The sequence below is a fragment of the Lithobates pipiens genome, unplaced genomic scaffold, assembly GCF_037356315.1.
Source record: "Lithobates pipiens isolate NorthernLeopardFrog02 unplaced genomic scaffold, aLitPip1_a1.2 Scaffold_18, whole genome shotgun sequence".
NCBI classification, from domain to species: Eukaryota; Metazoa; Chordata; class Amphibia; order Anura; family Ranidae; genus Lithobates; species Lithobates pipiens.
Window position 1 is genome coordinate 159022909 of NW_027507758.1, and position 17745 is coordinate 159040653.

A 17745-nucleotide genomic window follows, 5' to 3' on the forward strand; every position below is an offset into this window, starting at 1 on the left:
ACTTTCCAAAAAGTTGGGGGGTATTTGTCTTTTCCTGACATTTCAGGGCCTCGAGAAATTGGATGAGCCATCAGTACTTCGGGTGTGATCAATTTTCAATGATTGGCACCATGAGGGAGGGGAATAGCGGCGGGAGGGGATGACGTGCCCTCTCATGCCTTCGGGCTAACAGCCGAGCAGCTTTTAGCCACACCGGTTGTTATCCTAACGAGCCGACCACCCGCTCTAAAAAAAAAAAACTGTACCGCAGGCGGCATCCCGGTATAACCCCTTAAAGCCGAGGCCGCTTATATGCATACGGTTGGAGCTAAGGGGTTAAATAACAAACATGTCATACTTGCCTCCTCTGTGCAAGGGTTGTGCACATAGTGGCCCCTACCCTCCTCTTCTGGGGTCCCTCAAGTGGCACTCCTGGTTCTTCCTCTCTTGAGTGCCCCCTTGGAGAGCCGCTCTCCCTCGGGGCACTCATGCAGGCATGTTCCCATGTCCTGCTGTGGCTCCACGTCATTCTATTTGATTGACAGCAGCGCAGCTATTGGCTCCCGCTGTCAATCTATCCAATCGGAACCCAAGACACCGGCTGGAGCTGGTCGCTGGAAAGACCAGGTTAGGGTAAGTAAAAGGGGGGTCTCTAGGGGGGAGCTGCATCACAGGAGGTTTTTCACCTTAATGCATAGAATGCATTTTGGTGAAAAACCTTGGTTACAACCCCTTTAATGTCTGCCTCTTGTAATCTTTTGTACAGAAGAGCTTTTATAGGTGCAGGGTCATTATTTTTAGCTGGACAGTATTCTGTACCAGTAAAGCTCTGCTGCATTCACATGTGCTGGCACAGAGCCTGCTGATAGGAGAGCTAGAGGTTATCTTATCAGTCCACTGCTGCACCAAAAATGTGACTAGACAACAATGGAGCAAGTACATGACTGTGCTGTATTGCTAAAAGCTTATGTCAAAATAAAATTAACAAAAACGTATGCAGTACTTCTCTGCAATACATGCACAATTCCCCATTTTTTATTTATTTTTTATACCTTTTATAAAGTGGAGTTCCACCCATTTAAAATTCAACTACAGAAGTGTAGATGCTGACTTTTTTCAAAATAACATTGCGTTTGCGCGAACCGCGCTGTGAATGGCCGGGCAATCTTCTGGGACCTGTGATGTGTCCCAGAAGATTGCAGGGAGGGGGGAGAGGTGATCCGGCGCCAGGGGAGGAAGTGGAAACTGGGTGCCTGTAAAAACTGCTTTAACAAGTACAGAAAAATACGAGGGTGATCTGTTAAAAATGCACCCCAAAGGTTGTCACAGCATACATGTTTTCCTTTTATAATATCAGCATTGTATTAGTGAGGCAAACGGCTATATTTGGCAATCCAAAAGGAGTTGCCTTGCAAAATCTCCTTTCATATTGTGATTGCTGCTTGTCTGGTCATCTTTCTATAACTCCCCAGATTTCTTACATGCTTTACAGCCTCTCCTCTGCCATTTTTTACTTTCAGTTTTTAAGATCTACATTTCCTATGGTACCTTGCTGCCTGTTAGTTGATTCCTGCACTGGTGCCACCTCCTGGACCTCTTTCTCTCAACATTCCTGTAGTTTAGAAGGCAGGCTCTGTGAATTGTGACATAACTGTGCCTACCAACAGGGCATAGTGAATGTATCACAGAATTCATGGAAGTAAATCTGTTGGAAACTTCACAAAGTAAGTTTACAAATTTCAAGATTGTTCAAATTAATAGAAGCAGGTTAGAAATAACTGAAATACAACATTGAAAAGAATATATATTTCTAAATTTTGACAATCGATACGTTTTTAGCTCTGTGGTGGACTAAGTTGTGTCAACCCTGCTTATCTTTCTGAACTATTCAACCAGTTCCACTCTGAGAACTTTACAACATAGACTAATTATTCTGTAGTCCAAGATCAGTACTGAAAAGACTTCTTGAGATGGGACAATATGTGTTCAGAGGACACAGGACAGCTCGGAATGACAGTATCTCGAACCAATATAACCATATACAATCTACAGGCCGCTGAGCTACGCTTCACAAACAACATTTTAGGGCTTGTTCAAATTGTGTTTTCCTGCACTGCACAAAAATGTGATCCTTTTTGAAGATTCACATGAGTGCCATTAAGTCCTGCTGGATCACTTCTGCTGGCGCCTTTTGCAGGTACAGGCGGTCCTGGCTTACAAACATCCTACTTGCATATGGAGGGAGACAACAGGAAGCGAGAGGAAATCTAACCCTAGGAAGGGAAATTCTCTCCTGTAAGCATTATCATGGGAAAAAGGTGTCTCCACTAAAGCTGTATCACTGCTCTGTTTCCACAACCCAAAACTTTCAAAACCCATTTGTTACAGAGACAGTGAGTTGAAATCTTCAGAACAGAGGCACAGACTGCAAAACCAATGTTAATGGGGTGTTAACCCTTCCCTATGCTATCCAAAAAAAAAAAAAAGATTTGACTGGAGTTAGTTAAAAACTTACCTGTTCTGACTTCCAAATAAATTCAGCTTAAGAACAAATCTACAGACCCTACCTTTTGTAACCTGCCTGTATAGCTATGTATTCAAAATAAGTGCCTATGCTGTTTAAAATCCAGTAATACTGTCTCATCCTGCTTTGTGCATGATCTCTATTTTTAAGCACGGCTGAATTTGTAGAGGCCGATCTGCTGACAGCCTAAATTGCCATTGTTCAACTCTGGGCTTCTGCAAAATGGCAGCCTCTAGCAAGAAGAAACAGGAGGAATGCTGGAGGCAATTTGCAGCGTGCACTAATTGATGAGTGTGTGTATATATATATGTGTGTGTGTGTGTGTGTGTGTGTATATATATATATATATATATATATATATATACACATATACATTTTTTGCTAAAAAAACATTGTTTATCACGTTGTTATGGGTAAAGTTGCACTTTAATTTAATTCCGTCAACCCCTCCATTTTGCATCTGTTAAAATTTATGGTACCACAGTAACATGCATTTTGGTGCTGTGTGATTTGAAAAATCATGCCTGCACCTATTGTGCGTGTTTCACTTGCAAAGAGCAGCCCATTAAAAGACAGTACCCGCAAACAAAAAGCACGTGTGCCTTGATGCACCTTCTGGTAAGAATGAGCCCACAGACTTGTGTGCCTTGAAATTATGTAAAATGCTGAAGAATGCATTCATCTTCAGTGCAGCTGAGGCTGCTGAGAAAGGGACTGGGGAATCTGCCCTTACTCCCTTTCCCTGTCTCAAAGGGGGAGATGTCGGGGTCCCCTGACATCTCACAAAAGCACCCCAACAAGGTTGATTTAAAAAAAAAAATCTTGTAATAAACATTTTAAAAGCAAAATTGTAAAAAATAAATAAAATTAAAGACACCGTCCACGCCCCCTGAAAGAATAAAAAAAAGAAAGCATTGTACAAAAATGTAAAAAATAAAATTGTAAAAAATCTAAACTACTGACGCAGTCCACACCTCATCGGTGCTGCATATTAGTGCCACTGTCACATGGCATGAAAATAAAGTATTGGTACTTTAAAAAAAAAAGTGCTATCAGTGCAAGCCCAATTTAAACATATGCAGAGTGTGTAATGTGCTTAACCACTTCTCGACCGGCGCACGCCGATGTACGTTGGCAGAATGGCACGGGCAGGCATATTGGCATAAAGGTACGTCCATTACTATATGCCGCCCTGCCATTGCGTGCCGGTCGGGACCCCCGTGAGTCCAGTCGCGGCTCCTACGGACTCGATCGCCGCGGGGATGCCCGCGATTGTCTCACGGGGAGGCTGAACAGGGAGATGCCGTTGTAAACAGCATCTCCCCGTTCTGCCTAGCAATAAGTGACACTGATCTCTGCTCCATATGATTGGAGCAGAGATCAGTGTTCACTAACACAAAGCCCAGCCCCCCACAGTTAGTAACACGCCCCTAGGAACACTTAACACCTACACTGCCATCCCCTGGTTAACCCCTTCACTGCCAGTGTCCTTTACAGGAATCACTGCATTTATATAGCACGGATTGCTGTATAAATGACAATGGCCCCAAAAATGTCCGCTGTGTCCGCCATAATGCCGCAGTCACAATAAAAATCGCTGTTTGCCGCCATTACTAGTAAAAGTGTAAAAATCCCATAAAACTATCTCTTATTTTGTAAACTCCTAACTTTTGCGCAAACCAATCGCTTATTGTGATTTATTTTTTCCAAAAATATGTAGAAGAATACATATCAGCCTAAACTGAGGGAAAATTTTTTATATATATATTTTTGTAGGATATTTATTATAACAAAAAGTAAAAAAAAGCTGTTTTTTTTTTTTCCCCAAAAAATTGTCGCTCTATTTTTGTTTATAGCGCAAAAAATAAAAATTGCAGGGGTGATCAAATGCCACCAAAAGAGCTCTATTTGTGGGGAAAAAAGAACATCAATTTTGTTTGGGAGCCACGTCGCACGACCGTGCAATTGTCAGTTAAAGCGACGCAGTGCCAAATCGCAAAATAGTGGTGTGGTCTTAAGCCAGCAAAATGGTCCGGTCTGAAAGTGGTTAAAGTGTATGTAAATTCATGAAATTTGGGCACATATATCTGCAGTGCTTTATCTATCTTCAAAGCACTGTCCCATAGGCTGTCTGCTATTCCATTCTTCTGTTATCAGCCTGGTAACTCCTTACAAGTTCTCTATCACATGTGATAATAGCAGCCAGAGTTGTGTTGTGGAGGATGCTATAAATTAGCAGAGCCCTAACTATTCAATCATCAGATCTAAAAGGCTCTACCTATTAGGAGAAGGGGGTGTGTGCCTTTCCTTCAATCGGCTGTCTTGGCTGTATGCATAGATTTCACTGCCATGCTAACTAGGAAGAGAAAATCTCCTAACACAATCTGAACTTTCAACAGTATATAAAGCTGAAGACAGCAGATATACATGTAAAACATATGTAGGGAGATTTGTTTTATCCCTGTGTATAATCTGAGGCTGTTCACTAAACTGGGTATATGTGAGGGTTTACATCCACTATAAGGTAGCACATATAATGCAAAATTTGTGATTTCTGTTAGGCTGGCCAAACGCTGTAATAATCGCAACTGGTTCAGCAGGAACCTGCCGAAATTCGAACCGTTAATGGGCAGGCTGCATGTACTAAGTTGGTCGATCGATCAACTTGGGTACGACCAGCCTGTTAAATTCTTTTATGAGCGTCGGTAGCGGCTGCTATGGCAGCTAGACCCCTTTCACACCAGGGCCTTTTGCAGGTGCTATAGCGTTAGAAATGGCGCCTGCAATCCGCCCTAAAGAAGCTGCACCATTGTGTAGCTTGAAAGCCCGAGAGCTTTCACACTACAGCGGTGCGCTGGCAGGACATCAGAAAAAAGTCCTGCTAGCAGCTTCTTTGGAGCGGTGAAGGAGCGGAGCGGTGAAGGAGCGGTGTGTTTACCGCTGCTCCCCATTGAAACCAATGGGGCAGCACTGTAATACCGCCAGCAAAACGCCGCTGTTGTGGCATATTGCCGGTGGTTTTAACCCTTTCACGGCCGCTAGTGGGGGGGTAAAAGCGCACTGCTAGCGGCCAAAATGTGCCACAAATCCGGCGGTAAAACGCCGCTAAAAATAGTGGCGTTTTACCGCAGATGCAATGGGCGGTGTGGTGTGAAAGGGGTCTTGGCAATAATCACTGTCTTCTCCCAGTGGGGACAATATGCACGGAAATTGAGATGTCTGTGCTCGGTTACTTTTGGCTTGTAGGTATTTGTGTGTAGATAAAGCGAGATATAGAACACAACACTTGATACTCAAGGGGTAGAACTGCTTGCTAAGTCTGCAAACTATTATATATATGCTTTTAAATATTCCTAGCAAACCGTTTCTTAGTTTGAATATATTTCATTACGTGTTAAAGCCAGTTGTGTCAAATTGATCCTTCGCTGGCCAGTCCTTGCTCTACTTTGCAGATGGCCAAATACTTACTTATGGGAACTTTCCTCTGTTATTTGCATGAGTCACTTCTGACAGCCTTTCAGGAATCCAAGAGATGATTGGTAATGGAGGAGGAGAGCTACAGCCTGTGATTAACAGCCACAGCTGCTGTGTCCCTTCCATCAGGGCTCAGATCCTCACTTCGCACTGCAGTGTTAGACCTCATATCCCCACTCCCTGCTTTTTCAGAGCTGAGAGATGCTGTGTAAATTGTGTTGTAGAAGGCTGTAGAGAACAGAGGGCTGCAGATAAATGGTTGCAGCTTATGTAGGAGGATTTGTTTCATCTGAATTTCACCTGATGTTAGTCACTTCACTGGGTACATGTAAGAGTTTTCAACTACTGTAACCCATTGTTACTGTATAGTGATGTTGACCTTCGGTGCTTTGGGGTTGAAACTTGCCCCCCTCACCCTGCATCTGTTCAAGATCCAGATTTTTATAAAGCTTGTCTGAGTTTAGAGAACTTAACCACTTCATCCCCAAGACCAGAGCACTTTTTGCGATTTGGCACTGCATCGCTTTGCACGGTTGTGTGACATGGCTCCCAGACAAAATCGACGTCCCTTTTTCCCCACAAATGGATATTTCTTTTGGTGATATTTGATCACCTCGGCTTTTTTTTTTTTTTAAATTGTATGTTTTATTGAATGATTTCAAATATACAACGAAAAAAGTAACATCAAATAATTGCCAGTATCATAAGAAAGAACGGGAGAAGATAAGCAGAGGAGACAGAAATAGAGGCCAAGGCCAGTAAAGTTCAGGTTACAGTGTCATCAGTTGTACACAAAGAGTTACACTTTAATACTTGTAGAAATTGAGGAGAGGAGGTTACAGGGGAAAGGAGGAGCGAGGAAGGAACCCAAGAGTGGGCAGACTGAGTGTATTAAAATATCACACCGTGAGAATAGTCACTCGTTAGGTCCCGAGTCAATGGGGTCTCAGGAGCGCCTATACCAGACAAAGGCATTCCATGGGATTCCCACAGGGAGGGGGGGAGAGGGGGGGAGAAGGGGGGTGGGGGGGGCACCATGGAATCTTTAATAAGCAGTGTTAGCAGAGTCAGGGGGGTTAAACCAACCACGTAGCTATTTAAGAGGGCACTGTACTGCTGGAGGGATCCCAGGATGAAGGTTCGAATGGTCCCACAAGTCCCAAATCCTGGAAAACCAAGGCAGATTGTCATGGATAGTAGCAGTAAGGTGCTCCAGTCTATGAATCTGCTCCAGTGTTTGCAGAACCTGTGAAAGGGTGGGTGGGGACTGAGACAGCCACCTCAGGGGTATGGCTCGTCTCGCCGCCAGGAGGATAAAACCAGCCAATTTTTGGGCGTGTTTGGGGATGCTGGGGAGTGGCAAGCCTAGTAGAAAGTGAGTCGGGGTTAGAGGGAAGTTGGTGTCAAAAAGATTTTCCAAGTATGCGTGACTAGTGGACCAAAAAGGTTGAATAATGGAGCATTCCCAAAATATGTAAGAAAGGGAGCCAATATTGTCCCGGCATCTCCAGCACATCGGGGAGACCCCCGGGTTGTATTTGTGTAGAACCTCTGGGGTTCTATACCAGAACATTAAAACCTCATATATGGTCTCCCTCTGTTCTACACACCGTGAGGACTTGGAAGCAACTTCCCCTATTTTCTGCCACTGGGGAATAGGAATGGTTTGCTTGACGATCATTGACCATTTTTGCATATATGAGTGGCTTGTGGTGGTGAGAGGAGGGATTTCATGCAGGAATTTATAGATTTCGGAGATGAGATGAGTTTGGTATGGACCCTGGGCACAGAGGAGTTCAAAGGCAGTAGGTTTGTCCAGGGTAAGGGTAGAAGTTTTGGAGCTGAAATAGTGTTTAATTTGGAGGTAGGAATAAAATAGGCTCTTTGAGACCTGGAGTTTCCGTTGAATATCCTCGAAAGGTAGGAGTGTGTGGGTGAGAGGGTGAACGATGTGTCGGAGTTGGGGAAATTCTGGCTTGTGTCCAGGGGAGCATATGGGTGTACGATAGGCTATCTGGAATGTCAGGATTAAACAGTACATTTAATAGGGGTGGACATGGGGATGAATGGGAGAAACGCTGAGAGCATTTCTTCCATGTGGAAAGAGTAAACGTCATCGGATGTAGGCATGAATTCCTGAGTTGAGTTATAGATGTCTAAATTTGTCCAAACCATAGAGCAAGGGTGGACCGGGGTAGTAATGCCCATCTCAATTTCCGACCAAATACTGGATGCCATTCTGTGTGACCAAACAATCGGTTTTAGATGGGTAGCAAAGTAGTATTTAAGGAGGTCAGGGGCACCCAGTCCACCCCTGGATCTAGGGGCAAGCACGACCGAACCAGCTATCCTGTGGGCTTTGTAATGGCAAATGAAATTGAAATTGAGAAAAGACCTTTGTGTAGCCTTGAGTTGGGACATTGGAACAGGGTTTCGAACAGGTAGAGGAGTCTTGGCATGAGACATCTTCAAGACATTGATGCGGCCCAAGAGAGAAATGGGATATAAGTCCCATTGTCGCAAGAGTCGGTCAATGTCTCGGAAGAGTGGGGGAAAATTGGCCTGATATAGGCTTGAATATGAGGTGGTTAGGTTAATTCCCAGGTATTTGAGGGAGTCAGTGTGCCAGTGATAGGAGTAGTTTTGCTGTAAGGCTATAAGATCGGGGGGCAGGATGAGTGTAGGGAGAGCGTCCGTTTTGCTAGTGTTGATCTTATAACCTGAGAGACAGCTGAATTGCTGAAGTATGGCATGTAGGTTAGGAAGGGAGGTGTGGGGTTTGGTCAGGGTCAGGGTCCGCGTCAGAAAAATGTCGTCAGCGAATAGGGATAACTTATATAAATTTTGGCGTAGGGTAATCCCCGGATATCAGGGTGAATGTGAATGGCAGCAGCTAAGGGCTCCAGACAGAGGATAAAAAGTAGGGGGAACAATGGGCACCCTTGTCTAGTACCATTTGCTTAAAGAGAAAGAAGTTGATGGGTAGGAGGATAATTGAACCTGTGAGGAGGGTCGGGAGTATAGGGCACGTAGTGCATCAATAAAGGGGCCCTTAAAGCCATAGTTGGAAAGTGTGGCAAACATAAAGGGCCAACTAAGCCTGTCAAACGCTTTTTCAGCGTCTAGGCCTAATATCAGAACTGGGCGTGTTTTGTTTAGCAAGTCAATTAGATCTATGGTGCGTCTGGTATTATTAACTGCATGCCTGGCCGTTAAAAAACCCACTTGGTCTTTATGTATGAGCTGGGGAATCAAGTGGGATAATCTGTTAGCTAAAATCTTCGTGAAGATTTTGTAGTCTGAGTTGAGCAGAGCAATGGGTCTATAGTTATCTGGGAGGGAGGGGTCCTTTCCAGGCTTTGGGATCATGGAGATGTGGGCATGAAGGAACTGGGGATGAGGTTCAGTGCCTTTCAATAGGGAGGAAAATAGGGAGATGAGGTGTGGGCTCAGGATTGGAAGGAAGGTTTTATAATAGGAGTACGGCAAGCCATCGGGTCCAGGAGCTTTTTGGGTAGGGAGATCTTTCACCACTCCAGCTAGTTCCTCGGGAGAGATTAAGTTCAAGGATAAAAGATGATCCGGAGAGAGTGTGGGTAGATGCAGGGATTCAAAAAAGGAATCAAATTTCTCCTGTGTAAAGTTGTAATGGGCGTCTGATTGTAGGCAATTATATAATTTGTGATAGAAGTCGCCGAAGACTTTTGACATTGTGAGGGGGCAGTAAGTGGGGGTACCATCAGGTTGTCTGGGAATGTGTGGGAGGATCGAGGTTTGAGTTTAACCAGCATCTTGTGGGGTTTTTTAGAATACCCGTAGAATTTCTGTTTAGCCCATAAGAGGGGCTTGTCTATTTTTTTCATATCTAGTGATCTAAGTTGGTTGCGTAAATAGATTACGTCTCTGAGCCCAGCCACCGTGGGGGATGAAAACAAAAGTCTCTCAGCTTTGTGGAGTTTGGAAAGAATAGAGGATCGTTGATGTGCTGCGTCTTTTCAGGCGAGAACCTGTGGCAATACAGTGTCCTCTAAAGAGAGCCTTGTGTGCCTCCCACAGGGTTGAGGGCCCAGAGACTATTAGTGTTAGGCTAGGTTCACACCGGAGCGATGCGGGAACGCCGCAAATCCACTGCGTTTTCCCGCATCGCAAGCCTCCCGCGGGCAGTTCACACTGCCCTATGCGGACTGCTGGGAGTGTCAGTGAAATGTTAAGGACACCCCCAGATCAGTCCGCATATCGCAGTGCGATCTGCAAACTCGGACAGGAATCGGATCGCATGGTGTGAACACCCATGCGATCCGATTCTGCTGCGGACCAAAAAAAGGGTCCCGTGCGAGTTTGCGGCGGGTGCAATGCGAATTCAGCCATACTATCTGTATGGCTGAACTCGCATCGCACAGAGATCGGATGTGATTTGCACTGCAGTGCAGTGCGAATCACATCCGGTTCTCGCTGCCGCGGCGGTGTGAACCCAGCCTTAAGCTGAAAATATTCAATAAGACTCTTGGATAAAAGATCTCTGGTTTCAGGGATTCGGAGAAGTTTCATTGAGGCGCCAATGACAAGTTCTAGGTGAAGCGGAGGAGAGGGATAATTCCAAGTGTACAGAGGAGTGGTCTGACCAAGAGACGGGGTTAATTTCTGAAGAGATCGCAGATGTCAAGAGGGATGTGGAGATGAAAAAAATGATCCAATCTAGAGAAAAGTTTATGGGGGTGGGAATAAAATGTGTATTTTTGTGTGGGATGTTTAATCCTCCAGATGTCTAATAGGTGTTTAGCTCTGATCAGTGAACGAAAGGACTTGGAGAGGGATTCTTGGTTAGAAAGGGTCTTAGATGGGAACAAAACATGTCTGTCTCTACTGGGGGACATGGTCATATTGAAATCTCCGCCAAGCAGGGTTGAGAGAACCTATCTAAAGTGTCAAATACGGTGGTAAGGAAGTGGACCTGACCGGTGTTAGGAGCATAAACATTAAGTATCGTAAGGGATGGAGATTGGTACATGCAGTCCAGCATAATAAATTTGTCATGGGGTCCAAGTAAGAGGATTTAATTTGTAAGGGGCATGAACGATTAATTAGAATCGCCACGCCTGCCTTACCCGACAGCTCGGAGGCCATAAAAGATATCGGGGAAATGTTTACTGGAAAATTTGAGGGAACCCCCAGGACGGAAGTAAGCCTCCTGGACTAGAATAACATCAGCTTTGGAAGCTTTAAACTCTTTCAGGGATAGCCACCTCTTCCGGACAGAGTTTAAACCTTTTACATTACAGGTAAAAAATTTCAGCACTATAACAAGGTAATCCGATAATTAAGCACATGAATAAAAACGTAGCATATATTGGTGAAAAGATTCCCTGGTGCAAGGAACATGGGATAGGTACAAAGTAGCCTGTTAGTAAATAGAACAACAGTAGATTAGCAACATAAACATTTATAGTCATTAAGGTGTAGCGGCCACCGCTCAAAAAGAAAAAGGAGTGGGGGCAAAAAACTATGAAAAATAATACTGGTGAGGTAAGCATCAAAAGGGGGCTGTGGAGTGACAAAAAACAAAAAAGCTGCCAATAAAAAAACGTAGAGAAGAAAAAATAACCAAGAGTCCAAGTGACATCCGAAGATTAACCTGGAGGGTTCAAGGCCTCCAGGAAGCCCAGATCTGGGCCTGGGGCAGATGAGGGGGTCATGTTGACCACCTAACATGGGGGGAGCCGGGGGGGCCTCCCCCCCCACCTTCCGATGCAGAGGGCCTGGTTCATCATGATCTTGTAAGGTAGGAGTCCGTTAAACCAGGATGATGATGCGAGTAAAGACAAAAAAAGAAAATTAAGGTAGTAATGAACGGTGCACCCCATGGGTGTTGGGAGTGGGTGGGTACATCCACTAGGGCATAGTCCTCCAAACAAGAGCAGTAGAAGGCCCAACAGTAGGAAGAAACAGAACCCTGTCCAAGCGCGAAACACTTCAGGGTGGGGGCCTGAAAAATCTCCTTTGAGGAGTGAAGTTGGTCTTGGGTGGTTTCTGTCTCTCTGGGGTCCAAATGCGACCTGGAATTGCAGACTGTTTAGGGGTGGCAGGAAGTGGTGTAGGATCGTCGTCAGGAAGAGGTGGCAGGCCCAGGTTGCGTAAGAAGGCATCCCTTTCCTGGAGGTCACAAAGAGAATATTGTGTGCCATCTCGAGATGCAGATAGGCGGAAGGGGAAGCCCCAGCGGTACAAGACCTTGTGGATCTGAAGGTGTAATGTCAATGGTCGGAGGTTCCTCCTTCTCGCCAGGGTAATAGGGGAGAGATGGTTAAAAATTTGGATCTTAGATCCTCGAAAGTCTAGCCTGAATTGGTTACAGGTGGCGAGTGTTAACGCTTCTTTGCTATCGAAGTAGTGGAACCGAACCACCACATCTCTTGGGTTCGCTCCAGCCGGGGGTTTGGGAGCTAAGGATCTGTGTGCCCTGTCTAGGCGCCAATCAATATCCGGAATCTTGGGGGCCACCACATTAAACAGGCTCAGGAGATAAGAGCGGCGGTCTCTATCATCCAATGTTTCAGGAATGCCTCTGATCCGTAAGTTCTGCCTGCGTTCTCGTTTTTCAAGGTCTTCCTGTTGTGCTTGGAGTTGGCTGACAGAGTGTTTAATGGCGGCGTTGTCTTCCTCCAAAACTTGGACATATTTCACCAGCTCATCAAGCTTAGTCTCAAGGGTGTCTGTACGGCCTCCTAGTTGATCAATCTCTCCTCTCAGCTCTTTGGCAAGTTTCCCTACTTCTTGAGCTATATTGAGAGTGATGGCCTGGAGTAGGGATTGAAGCTTAGTGTCCAGGACGTCCGCTGTCAACTGGGCAAACTATCCCTGCTCTGGGGTGAACGTAAGGTCAGTGGACGTACCCGACTCCTGCTCATGGTGACCCTGCGGGTCTTGCGTATAATATCCTCCATTTTGGGTTGAGGTAGCGGGTCTGTGTAGGTAGCGATCCATAGTAGAGGAAGTCTGGGGAAGGAGCACTACGGCGTAGGTCTTTCTTTGGTCTCCAATTTTTCCCATGGGGTGCACGGCTTTTGTAAGTAGCTGAGGATGCGACTCCTGGCGGTAGTAAGGCTTAGGGATGGTCAGCAGGAGTCCAGGGAAGGGGGGGGGGCAGATCCCCGAGTTTACATGCTTGCCATATCAGGGGGTATCACAACTCCTCAAAGAGTGTGCCTGTCATGGTAGACTGAGTCTTGACAGGGGCAGGGGGGGGGGGGCATATAGAGGCCTGAGCAGATGGAGAGCTGGGTTTATGGCAGCAGGGAAGCAGGTACTGGGGTCATTAAACAGGCCAAGAAAGAGGGTCCAGAAAAACTTACTGAGAGATGCCCCTGGGTGTAGGTTTTGGGAAGGGAGGAGGTACAGGGGAAGGCAGGGCAATGTTAAGTCACAGTACCTGTTAGGTCAGGGGTTGACAAATTTTCTTGGAATCTAGGAGCCAGCTAAAAAAGTTAGGAGCCAGGTCCGTGACAGCGATCTGGACCTGTCCCTGGTCTGACATGGAGACGAGTGAGGGGAAGATAGTGCCGCCCCCACCTATCTCCAAGTCATTGCCCATAGCGCTTAGAGGGACATTTTATTTATTTTATTTTTTTCAAATGACAAATTTTTTTTAAATTGCATTTTAGTGTAATTATGAGATGTGAGGTCTCTCTGACCCCAGATCTCATATATAAGAGGACATGTCATGCTTTTTTCTATTACAAGGGATTTTTACATTCCTTGTAATAGGAATAAAAGTGACACACTTTTTTTTTTTTTTTTTTTTTAAGAACAGTGAAAAAAATAAAGGTTAAAATAAGAAAAAAAATTTTTTAAACGTGCCCTGTCCCGCCAAGCTTGCGTGCAGAAGGAAAGCTTCACATGTGGGGTATCGCTACGATCACTAGATTGAGAGCAATAATTTTAGCCCTAGACCACCTCTGTAACTCAAAACGTGCAACCTGCAGAATTTATTAAACTTCGCCTATGGAGATTTTAAAGGGTAAAAGTTTGTCGCCATTCCATGAGCGGGGGCAATTTTGAAGTGTGACATGTTGGGTATCGATTTACTTGGCATAACATTATCTTTCACAATATAAAAAAAATTTGGGCTAACTTTACTGTTGTGTGTTAATTTTTTAATTAAAAAAATAAAATAAAAAATTTCCCCAAAAAAGTGTGCTTGTAAGTCCGCTGTGAAAATACGGTGTGACAGACAGTATTGCAACGACCACCATTTTATTCTCTAGGGTGTAAGAATATATATATATATATATATATATATATATATATATATATATATATATATATATATATATATATATATATATATATATATATATATATATATATATATATATAATATATTTTTTTTTTTTATAATATAATGTTCAGGGGTTCTGAGTCAAGGCTCCATTAACATTGCTGGTTGTCATTCCAACGGCCACCACCAGAGGGCGCCAGATTCCAGAAGGAACCAAAGGATCACAGAAGGCCTCAAAGCCGGGGGCTCAATTACTGGCCGGCAGCGGCGCGGCCCGACGCCATCAGGCCGGGGCGGGGGGGGGGGGGTCCACAGAGATAGGATACCAGGTCGCTAATTCTAGTCGCAAATGCGACCTGGCGCCCGGGTTTTGTCGAGCCCTGTGTTAGGTCGGGAATCCCTTGCACTGTTATGTGGTGGTCGGCGACTGGCAGTAGGGACCTCTCCTGGGCCTCTCAGCAGTCTAGCCTATCATCTGCAGTCCCCGGCAAAAGTCCTCTGTTGCGCCGGGCCCCGCAGTCTCCGGCGCTTGTCTAGCAGGCCTAAAGATAGCGGCTGGCCGCAGGCTTGTAGAGGCTGCCGCCGCCCGTCTCCGCTCAGCGCAGGGGGATATATATTGTCCGGGGGTCCCTCTGGGGTAGGCCGCCTCAGCGTTGGCAGGATGTTTCCCCCGTGTCATCCGGCAGACTCCGGGAGGCTAGCGCGGCGGGCCTGAGTGTAGGCCCCAAGATGGTGGCTTTGATCTGCCGCAAGGAGCCGGCCGCGATCTTAAAAAGGACTCGGGCGGCCGGCTAAACCGCACAATATCCCCATGGATCCTCTCAGTCCTCGTCAGGCACCAGATGGGGAGCGTTTAAAGGTTCTCTCCCTGTTCTGGACATCCGCATGGCCGTGGATTAAGAGCGTGGACGGTGGAGCACTGCAGCGACACGTCCACTCTCGCCGGTCTCTGGACACACCCCCCAAATAGCGACAATTAAAAAAAAAAAATTTTTTTTGCTATATCCCCAAAAAAGATATAAAAAAAGTGTTTTTCCTCCCTCAGTTTAGGCCGATACCTATTCTTATTTTTGGTAAAAAAAAAAACCTGCAATAAGCATATATTGATTGGTTTGCACAAAAGTTATAGCGTATACAAAATAGATTGTCTGTTGATACTCTGTATGAACAGAGGATCTGTCAGTTCTCCCCTCAGAGAACCAGAAACTGTGTTTACACACTCAGTTCCAGGTTCTCTGTGTGCCCTGAGCATTCCCGGGAGTGATAGAGACCGCCGGGCCCTTGCATCGGCTCAGGGGGAGAGATTGTGCATGCCCCCTAGTGGCTGTCAATGGTACTGACGTACCATGACAGCGATTTGCGCAGCTGAGCCATGTTGTCGCAGTGTAACTGCGGCGGCTGGTCGGCGTAAAGTTAAAGGAGAAGTCAAGCCAAAGCTCGATTGGCTGTATGTCTATGGATCACAGGAGTGCAATTTGTTTTGTACTCCTGTGACCCGTTTTCAGCAGAGAGTGGACTGAAGTCTGCTCTCCGATGTCAGATATCAGTCCAGGCACTGCGTCATTCCGACAATGGGAGTCTGGAACCGCCAAGTGCCTGTACTGACACCCTGCTCAGCCTCTCAGGGAGCTGCTGAGAGACTGAGCTGGCCGCCACAGCTCAGCGCTCCAATGAGCGAGGAGGGATGAGAGCAGAGAGCTGTGACTGACAGTTTGCAGCTCTCTGCTCGGGAACTGTCAGAACTGAGTGATCGGCGATGTTCAATCTGTTCTCAGAGCAGAGGCGCTGGGGAACAGATCCAGCATTGGACTGATGCTGCATTTACAGAGGGAAGTAAGATTCTTTAACCACTTAAGGACCGCCTCCTGCACATATACGTCGGCAGAATGGCACGGCTGGGCACAGGCACGTACCTGTACGCTGCTCTTTAAGTGCCCAGCCGTGGGTCGGGAGAGCGTCGCCGCCGGCGCGCTCCCTACCCGGTCCTGAGCTCCCTGGCCCTGGGACCAGTGGACCTGATTGCCACTGGTGTCCTGCGATCGTGTCACAAAGCTGAAGAACGAGGAGAGGTCTGTGTGAACAAACCTCTCCCTGTGCTTCCTACTGTGGCTGTCACTGATCATCTGTTCCCTTTTTATAGTGAAAGACTATCAGTGACATCACATGCCAGGCCACGCCCCCTACAATAAAAAACCCATATCATACATAACCCCTACACTGCCCCCTAGTGGTTAACTCCTTCACTGCCAGTGTCATTTACACAGGAATCAGTGCATTTAAATAGCACTGATTGCTGTATAAATGACACTGGTCCCAAAAATGTGTCAAAAAATTCCGATGTGTCCGCCATTATGTCGTAGTCACAAAAATCGCTGATCGCCGCCATTACTAGTAAAAAAAATATTAATAAAAATGGCATAAAACTTCCCCTATTTTGTAAACGCTGTAACTTTTGCACAAACCAATCAATCGCTAATTGTGATTTTTGCCAAAAATATGTAGAAGAATACATATCGGCCTAAACCGAGGGGGAAAAATTTGTGGCTTTTTTTTTTTTTTTTTTTTTTTTTTTTTTGTGATATTTATTATAGTAAAAAATATTACATTTTCTTTTTTTCAAAATTGTCGCTCTATTTTTGTTAGCGCAAAAAATAAACTGCAGAGGTGATCAAATACCACCAAGAGAAAGCTCTATTTGTGGGAAAAGGACGCCAATTTTGTTTGGGCACCACTTCGCACAACCACGCAATTGTCAGTTAAAGCGACGCAGTGCAGAATAGCAAACAGGGGTCTGGTCCTTTTGGCTGCAAATTGGTCCGGGGCTTAGGTGGTTAAAAATAAATTAAATAAAAAAAAAAAAACCTGCTACTTTTAAGTTTAAGTTGCTTATGCAGGGAGGAGAGCTCTGAGAGGTGATCGGAGGGAAGGGGGACAGCCACTTTAACCACCACCTGTGTATAGTAAAATGATGGCTGGCAGGATCCCGTCTCGCCCCGGGACGATGTCCTGTGTCTTCTCTCTCGCACAGCTATCGCGGGCATGCTGTGTCCAAGCCGCGACCCCGATCTTGGTAAAGGGCCGATGTTTCTCTTTACGCATGTGATTGGTGGTGTCCAATTACAGCCGATCACATGTAAATATGGAAGTGTAATTTATTGGCGCTTCGTGCCTTACACTGACGGTGTATTAGGTGCGGAGAGCCGATTAGCGGCATCTCCTCGCAGGAGAGACCTGTACAGGTAATTGGGGCACTGATCATTAGTGTAGCCCCAACGCAGGATTGATGCCAGTCTACCCATCAGTGACACCAGTCAGTGCTGCATTTTTAGTGCCGCCTATCATTGTCCATCTGTGCTACCTATAGTTGGGGGGGGGGGGGGGGGGGAAGGATTGATGGGAGGAGGGAGGGTATGTACAGTTTACCAGTCAAAAATTTGAAGCGCGTGTTTGGTTTGTGGTTTTTTTTTTTTTTTTTTTACATCTTGGGTTTTAA

The 17745-nt window shown here is 45.7% G+C and overlaps 1 protein-coding gene across 1 annotated transcript in view; it reads left to right on the top strand.

Moving 5' to 3' along the window:
* Positions 1-17745, top strand: part of LOC143987526 (pre-mRNA-splicing regulator WTAP-like) — a 94556-nt gene that overhangs the window by 34896 nt on the left and 41915 nt on the right. The gene's annotated exons all lie outside the window — the stretch shown is intronic.